Genomic DNA, 16350 nt, shown 5'->3' on the forward strand with positions numbered 1-16350 from the left:
TGTCTAGGCATTGTGACAGATGAATTATATTCTTCTGACCTTCAGTAGGAGGTTAAGCCACTAGGTAGCTTACAAAAGGAGTTACGCTAATATTTTGGCTGCCTGAGCCTGTAATTTAAAGATGTTTAGAGTCACAGGTCTATAAGTATACTGTTAGTAACACAAACTATAGTGCAAAGTGCTTTCAACTGCAGGCGATAAATTAGTCTTTGTTTATCTATATTTGTTTTACTAGGTCTCTTTTTTCTACTTACAGGTTTTATGATATACAAGAATGAATGTTATTAGTATTTATATATAACAAATGCCAATGTACTTTGAGAAAAATCCAAGCTCCAAAACAGGTTTTGCTTTATTTTAAAAGTACAATGGTGTGAATGAGAGCACGTGTTTTAGGTTCCCCTTTATCGCGTTAGAGTGTTGTTTGGCTTTTCCAAACCATATACATAAATATGACTATATAACCTGGAGATAGGAAAGCACTTGTTTAAACGTGCATGCCCACAGTACTGTAATTTACAGAGACTCAGAGCTGGCACTATGTTCTGACATAGAAATTTAGGGTTGCACCACACGTACTAAACAATTGTTCTAATGTTTGAAATACAATGGCCACACTGTTTTGTTTCCAAGTTCCTTTAGGAAAAATTGGTACAGATTTTCTGGTATGACATTACCTCTCTATGCACTGTAAAAAGGTATTTGGTGTATTGTTTCTGAATGTAGCTGTTACTTATAAGACCGCAAATAAAAATCTCCAAATTAAAGCTCAGGTATGACCTACCCAGTGTGACTTGGGGCCCAAACTCTGAAATCCAGTGGGAGCGCTGGGGCAGCTTGGGCATTCAGAAACAGCAGGTGGAACACCAAAACACAATCAAGGAAACAGGCTTTCTAAACAAACCTCCAAGTTACATGTAGCAATTTCATGATTATAAACCAGCAAGCCAAGCAAGAACTTTGTTTTACGAGATATTACACAATCCGAGGAAAAGGGGCTGGGGGAATGTATCGAAAAGTAAAAGTAGAAGGTAGGGACAGAAGAAAGATTTGTCCCTGTTAAAAGACAGTTCCCTGTGCGGGGTGCAATTGCAATGTGGACGACTGCATGACCATGCACACCCTGGTGCTCACCCGACCCAGAAAAGTCCACTCAGAACCCCCCAAGGTTTCCCCAGCACAGACTCACAGGTTTTCACTTCATCTCTCAGCCCTCCCGCAACACCGCGGGAATCGCAGTCCAGCCACTTCTGCAGATGGCCACTCTGGGTGAGCTGTTGTAAGACAGAAAGCTTTGGGGGACGTGTTTATTCTAAGCTTATTTCCTGATAGGAAGCCATCCCCCTGCATTTCTGGTGACCAAAACTGGCCTTGTCATTTAGACTCAAGAAGAGCACCCACGTAGAGCGGTTGCACTGACAGTAGAGCTCTCTGCAGTATCAGAGGACGTACCAGTCTGCCAGGAAATACCTCAGCTAGGCTCTAAGAAGAAAAGGTGGCTCAGCTTTTTAAAATCTCAGGTTTTTTGCAAACTGTTGAAAAATAAAGGAGCCAAAAGGTGATTTTTGTTGCTTTATAGGGCATCTATGCTTTCTGCCATGTTTGACTCTGCTAGAGAAGAAACTTTTGACAGAGTTTCAGCAATGCTACGGTGTCTTTTCCCCCTGCACTTTAGGAGTTCTCAGCAAAAACTCTGCAGCTAACTGGGTTTGAACTGACACAGCTGTGGCACACTGTCTGCCTCAGGTTCATTTTTAGTGCTGTCTAGTTCTATTAAGCACCTAATAACACTCACACCTATGCAATGCTTTTCATTTATGGACTTCAACACATGGACATAGCTGTATCCTGTTTTACACAGGGGGGAAAGCCGAGGCAGCTGAGGCCGACGCTGGACATTGCGGCACACGTTGCAGTTTGGGTGGCAAGAGCCTGAGGGATAGCGTTTGTGGTTTTTTCCTCCAGCATGTTGGAAAATGGTTTAATTAGCCACAGCAGACTTTAAGTGCGCAGTCGTTTATATGGCATTTTCTGAAGACCCCCCCCAGGTTCCCGCCATGAGCCGCAGGCACAGCTGGTGGGGCTCTGGGCACGGGGGTGTCAGCTGGCGCCAGGCAGCACCCTCCCACCAGAGCCCCCCTGAGCCCCAGGGCCCAGCATGTCGGCAAAGCCCTTTACAGGGTTTTTGCATGTTACCAAAAGATGCAAAAATAAAGAGATGGGAGACATGCAGCCTCGCAAGGTGGGTGTGGGGTGGCAGGAGGAGAAGGAGCGAGGGGGACTGTGTAAGGAGGATTTGTATTGCGTAAAACTTCCTGGATGGCGAGGGAAAAACGCATTCAGGGGAAGATGGGAACACTTTCTACCTTGTGCACTGAGGGTCTCATCCAGCAAAAAAAAACTTTGGCATTGCTTAAGTGTCCTTTGAATTTGGAGATCTGGAATATGAACGAGGTACAGTGTGCACCTGTACAAGGCAAAAAGTGAATTAAGGGCGTGCAGGCAGATTTAAACCTAGAATTTCCTGTTTTGAATGCCTGATTTTTGCAACCTTAAAATTTTCCACAAAGACATCTGTCTATTTTCCTGCCCTGTACTGGAAACATTCACACATTTATATTTCAGGTCCCTTGATTACCACTCCCAAGTAAATGAAAGCCTAGCAGACCGGGAAGCCAAGTTCCTATAATTGCATGAGAACAAAATGGACCGGATGGGTCAACAGTCCCGTTCCTGTTGTCCTGAGCAGCCCCGTCATATAGTCGCTGTCATATGTGACTCAGGCTGCAGCCTCACAGTATGTAGAGGTTTTGCCCTACTATGTTGTAAGTAGTGGGACAAACCCGCTTTTGTAAGGCTGTTACAGAACTCCGGTGCCCTGATGGTTAGATGCCCTTTTTTAATTTCCAGACTAAATTTATTCATGGCCAATTTATATCTACTCCCTGCTTTTGGAGTGAGGATTTTCTTTCCATTTTAGCAAAGTTCAGGGCTTTTCCTGAGTGGATAATGAGTATGTCAACTTAACTACAAGTCTACTGGCATGTGGTCTGTGGAATAATAATAGCCGCTACATTAATACAGAACTCTGTAATTAAGTTTTAGAAGAGGCCAGTTCTGGATGTAAGAGAAAGACTATATATCCATAGTACTTCTAACACCTTGCAATTATAACTGTAAAACATATTAATTTCCTTTACAGAGGTGCAGACAATCTTCTAGTCTTAAACCACTAATAAAGGTGTAGTGTTTAAGAATTATTCTAAGTAGTCTAACAGATTTATCAGTTAAATAACTAAGTTTTAGCCTTAAAAAAAACATTTAAATAACATGGAATTAAGGCATAAAGAAACTATTACTTTAGGGAAACACACTTAAATTACTTTTTTTAGAAGACACCAAACATCAGTGAGTTTAATTTGACAGTGAAGCTTGACAGTTTAAAAAAAAACATTAAATGTTGGGAAGTATACAATTACTTGCCAACTAATCTTATTATGGCTCGTGTGTTGAGCAAGAAACATACAGTGGGCCCCTCTATTGAGTACAAAATACTTTTTATGGGGTTTAAGTTTTAAGGCATCTGCACATTTACCAATTACATTGCTAAGTCAAAAAAATCAACAGTGAACAAAAGCTATATTCTAAGAACAGTCTATGGAATATTTTTATAGCACATGCATCCTAAATACTCAGATAAAGCATAATCTGAATCCTTCTGAAACATTTTGAAGAAAGTCACCAGCAGCGGCTGGGTTCCTATCCCTTTTCAGAATTAGATTATTAATTTAGGTGCAATTGAGAGGGCAAATTTGGTCATCTCAGCTGAAATCATAGTCTTCATATAATGTTGCTCCCTATGTTGTTACAATTCCCTACTTACCAAGAAATTCCGTGTTGCTGGAAAACTGTGCTGCCAAGCAGCTGGTGTAGCCAATCAAAAATAGGAGTTTCTTTTTAAAATTAATACTGTCATTCAGCGCCATAGGTTGCATATGGCTCTGCCCCAGCTGCTTGGGCTAAGAAGGGAGTGGGCAAAGGCATGTTTCGCCCTCCGATCCCGCAGCTCTTTGCCTTTGGTTAGCGAAGGGAGGGCCAGGGCTGCTGGCTGCGGATGCCCCCGGGCTGTGATACTGGGCAGCCCCTCCTGCCTGCTGCCCGTGGGCCTGAGCGGCCCCTCCGCGGGCGCTGGGAGGGGAAAAGCAAAAAAAAGACCCTGCTGCCACTGCTTTGAATCATCACTCACACTGGCGTGTGTGTACATAGACGCACACGCCACAACACACCTCTGTCTGCATGGGAAAGTAGGCAGGCGGGAGGGCTGAACTGAGCTCGCGGCAGGTGTGCACCAACCCCTTAAAAATAAAAGGTTATAAATGAACTGCAGCGTCAAAAGTAAGTGAAATGCTTTCGGAGCATCCTAAAGGGAAGAGTGGAAGAAAAGTAGACCAGCCCTCTGGGAACTCTGCTTTCCTAAGTCATAAAAACCTTTCTTTTGCCTGTCTGGAAAAGTTGTCCTCAATGCTCGGAACAAAATGTTTTTATTTTTAGTCTTTTACACCAAATAACCATGAAAAATTTCAGTGCAAACTGCTGTGCGTGGGCAAAAAGTACCATCTTTGACTTGTAAGACATATATTTTTAAAAGCTGGAGTTTGAGATATGAAAGTGAAATTGTTCAACAAACTTAACAACTTAGTATTTCAGAAACATGTCTATGTCCTTAATTAAAACATGTTTTTCAAATTGCTTTAATTTTATTATGCCATATGTGAAAATATTTCATATTCTTCACTTATGAAATTCACAGAAATGTAGAATCTCAAAAAGCTTTGAAAAATGGAGATGCCAAATGTGTTGTTAATAAACCCCAAAATATATTTTATCGAATGAAATGTCTTGAAAAGGAGCCAAGCTTCCAGAATAGAAAGCAAGATACATTTTTTGTCCCTTTTCTGAAGGCATCTGACTGTGCAGGAATGCTTTGTTGAAAATTTAAAGATGGACAAATAATCAAAAACTTCGTGGCACATCGAGTGGCAGGCGGTATTGGTTAAAGCACAATTATCTTTGTGGCACTATTTGGTTTTGCAGAGTTGTGCGGTATGTTCACTCACGTTGAGCCTAAGCCTGCTACCTCTAGCTAGACAAAACTCTAGACACCAGAAACTCGGCTTGGCTAAGCCGGACACAGCAACTTACTTCACATGCCGATATTTGCTTCTTAAAAGGAAGCCTTGTTAGCTTTGCCTGCATATCGTATAGCCGCGCTGCCTGAGCTTCAGCTTGTGTGGACGTGCGCGAGGGAAACCTGCAGGCAACACCCAGATATTGCAGACATTGGTGAAGCTGTCCCAGAGGCTTTGCTCGGATATGCTGGGTGTAGCTGCAGCTGACCCAGGTGAGAGGCTAAAGCTTCCCAGGCGCCCACCCGCTGCCCGAGGTTGTCCTCCTCAAAGACCTGCCTCCATCACCACGGGCTCAGGTTGATAGTGTGAATTATGTTGGTGCTACTGTCATCGTTGCCTTAATGTTGATACCTCTCCATAGGTGCTCACCTGACGGATAAGATCCCACCTGCATCTCTCCTGCTTGGGTAAGGGATGGCCGGTGGCCTTTTAATTTGTAATGGATGGTGACTGAAGCCGCAGGAGCTTGGTCGGTGGCTACCTGAGCACTCTCCACTTTGGCTCAGACTGGGGTAGGAGGCCAGAGTTTAGAGCAGCAGCAAATGGGCAGAGGTGCCTCTCACCCCGCTGGGTGTGCGAGCCCCTCTCCAGCAGCTCACCCGAGAAATGAAAACCTCTGCACCAGCTCTCTGGGCTAGATCCTATTCTCAGCCTCTGCTGTGCCAAGAAATGCAGACTTCCTTAGATGCTGTAAATACAGACTTCCTTAGATGCCAATCAAGGGCAACTGTTTAGTCCTCAGTTGGGCACACTGCAGGATAGGAGGTAAGGAGCAGATACAGCTAGGGGTTCCCTGCATTTATATAGGTTTATACCACAGAGATGGCCGGGTTCCCCAGAAATCTAGCAAACTGTAAGGGGGGGAAATGGTGCCAAGGGTTCGGGGAGTTTTGGCAGCCTGCCGCCCCAAGGCAGCATTTGCTGTGGGGGTGCCATGTGTAGATCCTGTGCAAGGGTCATGGCCAGCTAAACATTATAAATCCTAAAAGGTGTTTGCACAATTCACATTTTCAAAATAATATATGTTATATAAACCGCTGTGTTTTCACAAGGCCGTGAATGGGAGAAGGTAACCTGCAGCCAGGAATGTGCTAATTAAAGTATACAATAGAAACATTAACCAAGTGAGCATGGTGGTGGTTAAAGCTTTTGCTATAACCATCATCTCTAGCTATGTTTTGCAGGATACTGTAATGATAACTCAGTGAGCCACCTCTTGGCCACACAGGCTGTTTCAGGGGTCACTTGGGGTTTGAGGAGGGGAGCATCTGCCAGCAGTCAGCGTTAGCCAGGAAAACCCCCCGGCACACGGGGATAGCCAGGAGCCCACTGCAGCCCAGTGCGTCACAAGGGAATTTGAGCTGAAGCAATGCAGCCTGTGGGAGCTTCTCTGCCTCCCTTTCCTGCTGCTGTGGAGCGTCCTTGAGCTGTTTCATTTGTCTCATTTAGTTTTACCCATTCGTCTTCCTTCTCTGTCCTCAGCTGATCTTGCAGGTAAACTAGCCTCTTCCTGCTGAAAAACGCTCTTTGTCTCTGTCCCTTCTTTCCCAGCACCACTCTTGTGTGTCTGAGAAATTCCCCACTTCATTGTGACCCTTTTCTGTGCCCCGACGCCTGTAGCAACCTCTGCTGTTCAGGCTGCTGGGGCTTGCAGCACGCAGGACTGGGGGCTGGGTGTCCTTGGCAGGAGCCTGGTGAGCCACCAGCAGTGGCAATGAGGAAGAAGGATGGAGGATTTTAGCCAGATTCTGGCACAGGAAAATATTATCTTACAGTACTTAGGGACCTCATGGCAGCTGGGGTATACATGCCCTTTACCTATCCATGGCTTGCCTGCATTCTGTATTTTTCTCAGCATTTTTTTCCTGACCTGTTGCATAGCACTTTGGAGCTGCTTCAGTATCAGCAGTGGGATGAATGAATCCCATTCAACTTTAATTTGTAGTTTACACTAAGGATCAGCTCTTACTATTAGGATTTTATAAGCTGTCTTGCATGCAAGCATGCAGTCAGAGGAATGCGTGCCCATACCAAAATTCCTTCAATACCTTTCCTGGCATCTGCTGTGCATTGCCTGAACAAAGGAAGAGAATAGCTCTTGTAGTCATTTAGCAATTCAGACATAAGGTCTTTGTCTTCTGGGGCACAGGAATGACACTGGACCCCAGAAAAAGAAGGTAATCTTCTTTCCCTTCATGATTAACTGCAGTTAGAAGTAAAACAAAGAGCACTGTCATGAGCATTAGGCTCCTGGGAACGTATTGGAGTCATGCTGCTGGTCAGCTGAACAGGAGCTCTCAGTGTGACAAACTGCTAAAAGGGACAAAGCAACTCCTGGATACATAAGCATATAGCCAAGTATTTATTAAGTATGGTGGCTATCATATGTCTGCATGCATCCTGATGCAACTACTGCTAGGATACTGTCCAGGTTTAAGTCTACAGTTGAAGAAGGGTGCTGATATACTGTAGGAAGCTCAACGAAAAGCCACAAAAATGTTTAATATGGAGGTGAGGAGCCTTCCTTGTCCTATGAGCCCTGTACCAAAATCTCCATTTGACCAAGAGCCAGGAAGGGGGAACAATCCAGGAAGGATCATTAGAGGAGAACACTGGTCATGGAGACATCCTGCTGCTCGCTGTGTGCCAGGACGAGGCCAGGCTACAGCAGTGGAGGGGTTGGTAGCTTAACCTCCTCCTGTAACTATGTTCACCCATCAGCCTCCCCCAACACTGTCCACACGCTGTGCCCATGGGAACGGCATCTCAGCTGCTTGTATCGCTTGTAGCTCTAGAGCTGCTGGTTGACCAGCTGGAAAATAAATGCCATATATGAGAAACACCTTGAATTCAGACTATTTAGCTCATCAGTTAAATATTGACATGTTCAGAGGTTGGTACATGAGTAACAAAACTTTGATGACAACTGTTCAGTTCAGCAAAGAAAAATGACTCTGGAGAATGCTTATGACAAATATCTTTGGCTCTTAAGTCAGCTAAATCTTTTTGAAAATGAAATCCAATATCTGGCATTTTGAAAGAGAAACCTCTTGAGGCAGCTATAAACTCCTCTCCTTCCCTGTTAAGGTCATTGTCCTTCTCAGAAACCCCTTGCACATGTATTGCTTATTCACATGGTGAAAGGCTGTAATTGTATAGCCAAAAGAAATCGCATCCAAAATTATCAATTCTTTTTGCTATATTTAAAAACAACAAGCAAAAAAAATCATACCCATTTCTAGGTTTCTGCTTCTGAAATGTCTATTTATTTGTGATACAGAAGTTCATAAACTTAAATCTAAAATATACTCCAAACTCAGTAATTCTGGAAGCAACTTCTCAATTACCAGAGAAAAAGCAAGGTTATCTTAGAAAATTGAAGAGGTAGAATAAAATTAAACTTCAGTGCTTCTAATTATGTAGGTTAAAGGGTGCTAAGTTCAGTACTTAAAAGACTAAATGCGGTAGTCACACAGATAGGGAAAAAGAGTTGTGAGTTCATGAGCTTGTATAGGTGTGATGGAGGAAAAGCCAGACAAGAATTATTAAAGCCAATTTAAAACTGGCAGGAAAAAGCAATAATGACAGCAAAGAGAAGCTGGCAGAACTAATGCTTCTCAAAAACAAGAACAGAAGAGTGAAAATACTATGGGAAAATATGCCCAGATTTGTTAATGGATGAAGAGGACCACTGAAATTAATAATGGCACAAAATGCTCATGAAAATAAGGAAAGCTATGTAAAATACTAGCATTAATTAAAAAAAACAGGTACAAAAACACTTGAAAATTTTGGAAACATATGGTCAGCACACCCATACCTGTTCATTATACGTACTTCTCCACAAACGCCTAACTCGCATGTATGCGCATAGACATATTCCTCATAGACACACACTGAGGTGGTAGCGGGGGCTATTCAGACTCTAATATTGGTCTTGGTCTGTGAGGAGACGATGGGTCCTGACTCACATGCCTGGACTCTCCCCACAGAGGCCGACTGGCCAAAATATGTTTAGGTGTATTTGCCCAAGTGTGGGTGGAATATGTGCTCAAGTAACGTGTTTGGACTGTTCACTACCTGCTGTCTTTGAAATTCAAGGAAATTAAAAACAAAAAAAAGAACAATTACCTGTATCCTTAATAATACCAATTGCAACAAAGAAACATGAAAGAACACATTGCACAATCTAGAGTTTTACACAGAGCACTTTTTTTAACCGCAGCTGGAGAACGTGAGCTCATGCAAATACGGCTACTCTGGCAGCCCCCTCTTTTCTGCTGGTGGCATATAGTATCCATTCAGCAGCAGCTTGTGCCAGGCTCTCGGACTTACTGAAGAAGAAAAAAACCCTCCAAACCACACAGAAGCCTTTGGCCATGATGTCCCCTTGTTAGCAGGATTTTAAAACTGCAAAGTGTGTTATGGCACACAGTCCTCTTTCGCAGTTCACAGGTATGCGGAAGAGCTGCTGGAAGCCGGCTACGGATGAAGAAAAACAGGGGCTTCTGGGAACCCAGCACTCTCAATTACAGAATCTGAAATAACATTAAATATTTTTTAAGGAAACACCACACTCCTCCTCTCTCAGCTTCCTCAAGAACAGGCTAATAGGAATCACATGACGGTGGTGAGTGCTTGGGCAGCCGTTCCGGTGGCCAGCAGGGTTTTAGGACAACAGCAGAGTTACCGCATGCTTCTGTTCAAGCCCCTTTGTCATCACTGACGGACTTGATCGAGCCCTCTTTGGTGGATAGACATGTTGGCGAGTCGCTGCTGGGGCCAGGCGAGGAAGCCCCAGGGAAGGTTGTGTGAGGGGTGTGAACCAGCCCCGCTGGGAGGCCAAGGAGCCCAACTAGCCACGGCGCCGCTGCGTTTGGGCAGCCGGCTGGCTTGTCTGCCTGCTGACACCTCCAAGAGTTGCTCGTAAAGACACCCCGGTGATTCCTAGACTACTTCTTTTTTTGGCCTTCGCAGCAGTTTCAGAAACCTTCTTGGCATCTGGAAAGTCATAAGTTTTTTGAAAAAACTTGCCAGGGAGAACGACGTTGAACAGCCTCACAACGGCGAAGGAAAATGCCAGTTTTGCCCATGCAAACACATTGGAGGACAAGGCAAAGCTTTTAGGAGAGTCTTCCTCCGAAATGCAGGGTTGTGTATCATCACCCTGTGTGCAGGAGTCCAAGTGGTTTTGTTATTGTGAGCCCAAGGACACCAAATTAAAAGGGAGCTGTAGTAACTGGTAAATCAACTTATACTTGCTGCTGCACCTGGAAATGCCATAGCCAACATCCCTGTGGTTTCCGGTGGCCGGAGAAAGAGTAGCCCTTGCCATGACGTAGGCATGTCCCTTTTCCTATGGGAGAAAGCACCACTTTGGGCATATGCTCATTTTCTCTGGGCAGGCAGAGGCTGTTCCCTCTTTCTCCTGGCCCGCAGTACCCGGCTGGGCACCCGGAGCAGCGTCCCTGCTCGCGCGGGGCACCCGGGCACCGAGACCCGGTGCAACGAGTTTTACAGCTCCCCTGCGCGCGCCTCCACCGGTGTCCCCGCTCGCATGCCTGGGGCCTGACACGCACTGGAACACCTCTCCTACGCATTTTTCTCCTGCAGCTTTGGCTCGTTCCAGTGGTTTTCTTAGAAAAATGACCTGGCTACGGTCATATGACTTTAAAATGTAAAGCAGACATTTTGGCCCCTCAGCAAAACAGATTTTGAGCGAAAGCCCGTAGAAATCTACGGGCGTTGTTTTGACCACCAGAGGGGGCCTGCATTGTCCCAGGTTCACAGTAAAAACAGAAAATCCTGTTTCGGGAGGAGAGGGGGGGGAAAAAAAAAAGAGAAGAAAAAAAAAAGTCGAGTGCTTATTTGCCGGAGAGTGGCACCTACCAGCACTGCGCGACCATCAGCTGATGGAGACGCACAGCCCACAGGCACGAGGCGGAGGGAGACCAGGTTCATTTGGGGTGAGCAAGGAGGGCTGCCTTGGACCCGCTTGGGCCACCGCTTGTGCCCAGAAGGCATCGCACGGAGGAAATTCTTAAGGCATAATACACGTTTTTCTGTGAATCTGGACATGAAATACGATGAGCTGGTTTTGGCAGTTGTGTTGAACTGCTGCCTCCCCCCATGTGCGTTTGAGGAAAAGTAACGATATGGATGAGAGCTAAGTTTGCAGAACCATTCTCGGGTGTCATCGTCTTAGTATTTGGGTTTCAATTTTCGATGGAACATTTTTCAATTGTCAACACTTTATTGGCACTTCGCATAGGTCTAAGACATTTTTCAGCATTCCAGCCCCAGTACAAAGAACATACTTCAGAAATATAGTTTCCAGTTAATACTTCTAGTTATAATCCAGTTATCCTGGCACAAAATTTGACGTATAAGAGTGGAAAAGCTCAAAGAAAAAGGTTTTTTATTCCTAAGAAAATGAATTGATATATAACACAGAGATATCATTTTTCATCAATACCCATTGAGTTAATTATACCGTAAATGTCAAACACACTTGGTCTTCCTTTGCCTGCACTTTGCTTTTTCTTCTGCATAAAATGAATGCAAAGCATGTGTAATATCATATCCCATGCTTGTGCTCTAAAGCAACTTTTCACAGGTGTCTGTATATAATCACATAAGTAACGAGGCAGCAGAAATTCAAATCCAGCATTTAATGTAAAAAAATCCTGATTATGTTCTGTGACTTTCACAGTAGGCCCTCTATATAAATTAATGACATTAACACCACCATATAGCATTTTAAAAGATCGGAAAGTTACTGCTGCTTGAGTAGGAATAGTCAATATTGCATGTTCTTGCTTGGAAACATTGTGCAAAGAATACAAATCTTCCAGCTGAAAGCCTCATTCCTAGAGTCACCAAATAATACATAAATAGGACCAGTTAGCCACACAGCATTTGCCCCCCACCCTGCCTTATTCATCTATTTGTAGCAGATATGAAAGCTTGTGGGTGGCCTGACATGGTCCTCATTCAATTTTATTTAATTACTCACTTGATTTCACTTGAAAGAGCTATTAAAATGGCGTCTTAATTGCTCAGGGTTATCCAGAATCTCTTTCAAAGCCCATAAACTGTCAAGGATTAAAAATGATGTCACTTTTCTGAATTCACTGTTCGGGGTGGGTGGGGGGAATCTCCATCCAAGCCAAAATAAACAAAGACATAAAAATACACAGCCCTTCCGGAGGGGGCCAGCTCTCCCCTCTCCCCGTGCTGCACAGCGAGCGGGACGGGGGCAAAGCTGACAGTCGGCAAAGCGCTGCGGCCAGAAAGCTGCGGATGGGAAGGGGGAGTCTTTTTGGGGGGCCTCAGACCCGGGGTGAGGTAGGTCACAGCCATCCCCCCGCTTGGGGGCTGCCATCCTCGTCAGATCACGGGTCTGTCTAGGCCGACAGCCGGCCCTGCCAGCAGCAGGGCAGCCGCTTAGGAAAATCATGTAAGAACAGGATGGGGTGTAGGCTGAGACCCCCTGCACCCGCCCCAAATACCCTCCCTGCTTCCCACATTCAGCACGCTAGAGAGGTCCTGAGCCAGATGCTGCGTGTGTGCCAAGATGGGCGCGAAGGACAGCTCAAAGCCCTCGGGCTCCATAAAGCGCGGTTATAGCCTCAGTAGTCTTGTTAGGCAATCTGCTGGGGGTGCGAAACGTCCTGTTCTCACAGGCACACGAACACCCCTATAGCCTGCATCCGCAAGCAGACGTTACCAACGGCAAGGCATATAGACTCAGCCCCGTAACAACCTCACACACAAGAAAAGTTCTGTGGATATGTGATTCAAATGCACTTCCGTCTAGCTGGGAACTAGAAAAAGAAAAAAAAATTAGACAAATCTTGGTGTAGAAGTATGGGACATTAGTGCTTGTGGCCATAATTTTCCTTGAATCGCTGCAGACTCCCAGCACAGCAAACCTCTCATACGTGGCTGTAAGGAGCAGGTCTCATGGATCTTGAAATAAAAGTTATTCTTACCATTGGAGAAGAGAGGCAGAGAGGACAAAATACTTTCTTTGGGGGATCCTGTACTCGAGCTCCACGCACAGCTTTGCCATTTCTTTGTTTTATTAACTGATTTGAAAGAAATTTCTGCCATAAATAAAAAAATCTCCCCCTCTCCACCTGATCAAATTCCACCCACATTTGGGTTTTTTTAAAAGAGTTAACTCAAAAATAGCTGAACTCTGAAACCTGGCATGCAAATAGTTCTAATCTTGGGGTACACACATGTTCAAGCTTGAAAGCAAACCAAATAAGATAAAAATAAAGGTGTTGGCAATTCCGAGTATGTCTGCTTGGCATCTGCTAAGATTTGAAGCATGTCCCAATTAAACTCCCCCACATTTTGTGACTTGCCACAGATATATCTGCCCCATCTGGGATGCTCAGAAGGTGCTGCAGAAGCAGTGGGCAAGGAAGAAGGCAGATGCCTCACACTTATCACAGCAGAGCCTTGTGGTGGGTGAGAGGAAAGGAAGAAGAAATTTGGTAAATACAGACCCACTGGCGAATGTTTTCTTCCGAGAACTGCAGCTCCCAAGCACTTCTCTTGCTTTCTGCTACTTTAAGCTCTGCAGTTTCTACGCACTTGACCTTAAACGGTTCCAGTCCATGAGTTACTCAATGTATTACCCAATATACATTAAACTGGTGCTGCCACATTCCAGTCCAGTGAAACGAGGGCATCGGTGATGAATTCTGTGACAATTTAGCTCTGGATTAACCAGAGTGTTTAAGTATATGTTCACCTCGAAGGAAAAAGGATACTAATCATGCACCCAAGCCATTGACTTAGTCGGGGTGTTAAATAGTAAAATCAATCATAAAAAATGTTCTGCTGCCCTTTAGGCAAAGGGAATTATTTTTGCAATTTTAACCATGAAGGCGTAAAATTGTACAAAATGAAGAAGTGCCAGAATTAAGATGCTTACAAAAACTCTCCGTCACAGCACGTCAGGGACCTTCCAGAGCTAGCTGGAGATAAATGCAGTGTAAGCGGTTGAAGAGCTGCAAAATGGGGTTCTACTATTCACCCATTCCAAAAACCCGAAAGCCGCAAAGCCTAGTGCCTGTGCGCAGGGCTGCACAGCGGCCTTAAGCTGCCCGGGGCTGGGGGGGGGGGGGCAGATGGAGAAAACAAAATCCTCCCCCTGCGTAGGCCCCCTTCAAGCACAGCTGCAAGAGAAAATCCAGTCCATAGCTTTTCACTGTTGCATTGCATTTAAAATGCTATTATTTGATCTTCGCCTTGTAAATCCTTCTAAAATCGTGAGGAAGCATCGTTCTGTAAAGAGAAGTCGTCAGTGACTTTACGCATCCCCGTGCCCAGATTGCCAGAGTTATCCACCTGGATATCACAGCCGGTGGCGGTGTTGGAAACGGGAGGGCAGCCACTATATAAAATATAAAATAGATCCTGGCACTCTTCAGTGCCCCTGAGATGCAACAGCCTGCAACAGCTCATTTTTCTGCCTGAAAAGTATTTTCTGTCATGTGAGAAAGAAAACTTAAGCAGCCTCTGCATTTTCTGAGCCTCTCAGAAAATCCTACAACTACTGAAAAATTTCAAAGTTTGTTTTAACTTCATGTTGGATTTCTGAGCAAGACATCAAAGCGCAGAGAGCCATGGCTAGCAGACAGAAACAAAATACACCTTGTCGCATTTGTGTGTCTATTCTATAAGCTAGGATCTGGCATTTTCTCAGGTCTGGCTTCAGTTTCAAACCAAAAGAAATGGATCATTTTTCTCTGTGCCTATGTATGCGTATACATGGGCCCTGACTACATCCAAGACCAGTACTCATAATGCATGTTTCATCATTAAAAAAATCTTCCTATAAGAATTATACTGAAAGTGGCTTTTTCCATTTCATTAGTTAGAACTCGGATGGTTTCCAGTTAGATCGTGCCTCTCCAGCTAGGTTTCTGCCAATCACTTACCTGATTTACATTCCTTGCTAGTTAAAATTTAAGGAGTTGTTTAGCTTTATTTCCCCTGCTGGCACACGTTTACTGTGGATAAGTAGTTAGTTGCACATAGTCCTAAAAGTCCCACTTTTGCCACATTTAAGAAATCAGTTTTCAGAACTGCAGCGCTGATGAGCTGGTTCAAACTGGGCAGTCTGGTAGTTGTAGCTACACCGTAAGCAGAATGGCTGATGGCAAGAGCATGCTTCCTGACAAGGAAATTGCTGATCACTTCAGGGCCTATGCAAAATAGAAAAAAAAAAATTACAAACTTGCTTTGGAATTTCACCCAAAATAATTTATTTCAACTGATTTTTTTCCTCTATTTACTGCCCTCCAGTTGCTAACAGGATTGCTGGTGCTCTTGCACAGGTGATGGCGACCTTTGTGGGCAAAGTCTCTAAGAGACCGTATAAAATGTATCTCTCAGTCTCTAGCACAATTTATTATTTTTAATTGCCCCAAGTGAACGCCATAAAATTCCCTGCTCAGCACTTGAGGAATAAGGATCTGACAAGCAATGCAGCAGACCTGCCCCCAGATAACTTTGCCCTGACCCACCAAACACAGGGAGAAAACAAATGAGCCGGCACTTCTCTGCCTCCTCCCTTGCAGGGAAGCCAGCGTTCCCCACTGAAAATAAACCAGTGTCAGTAAGTGACAATTCTGGAATCCTCCCTGGGAGTCACATCCCAGCTGAGACACTAAATCACTTCATGAGAATGTGTCCTGTTGTGAAACATTTGCATCAGAGTCCCACTGCACTGTCCTCGGGTGCATTCTTTTTAAATAACATAGGTATTTTATTCCACTTGGGCACATCATAAAATTGCCACCAAATAATACTTCATGTGGCAGCTCTGCAATAATCAAAGAGACATGCTGGGTACATTATTTTAAATGTTAGTCCTAATCCTCCAGGCAAATACTAATGGATAGCAGCAATTTATGCAGTCACTGGAGCATAAAAACGAACTTTTAAAAATATCCAATGCCTAAAAAACAAACAAACAAACACAAAAAACACAATAATTTGCTTGTCAGAGCACAAACAGCTTCCCCACAAAACATCTCAGAAAGAATGAAAAGGCAAAATTTTGGACAAATACAGTTAGGTCCTTTTGTGAGGGTCTCTGCCTGCAGTAGGAAATCGCAGTGTTTGCCCGGTTTTGTTC

The sequence above is a fragment of the Apteryx mantelli genome, chromosome 3 (assembly GCF_036417845.1).
Source record: "Apteryx mantelli isolate bAptMan1 chromosome 3, bAptMan1.hap1, whole genome shotgun sequence".
Lineage (NCBI taxonomy): Eukaryota > Metazoa > Chordata > Aves > Apterygiformes > Apterygidae > Apteryx > Apteryx mantelli.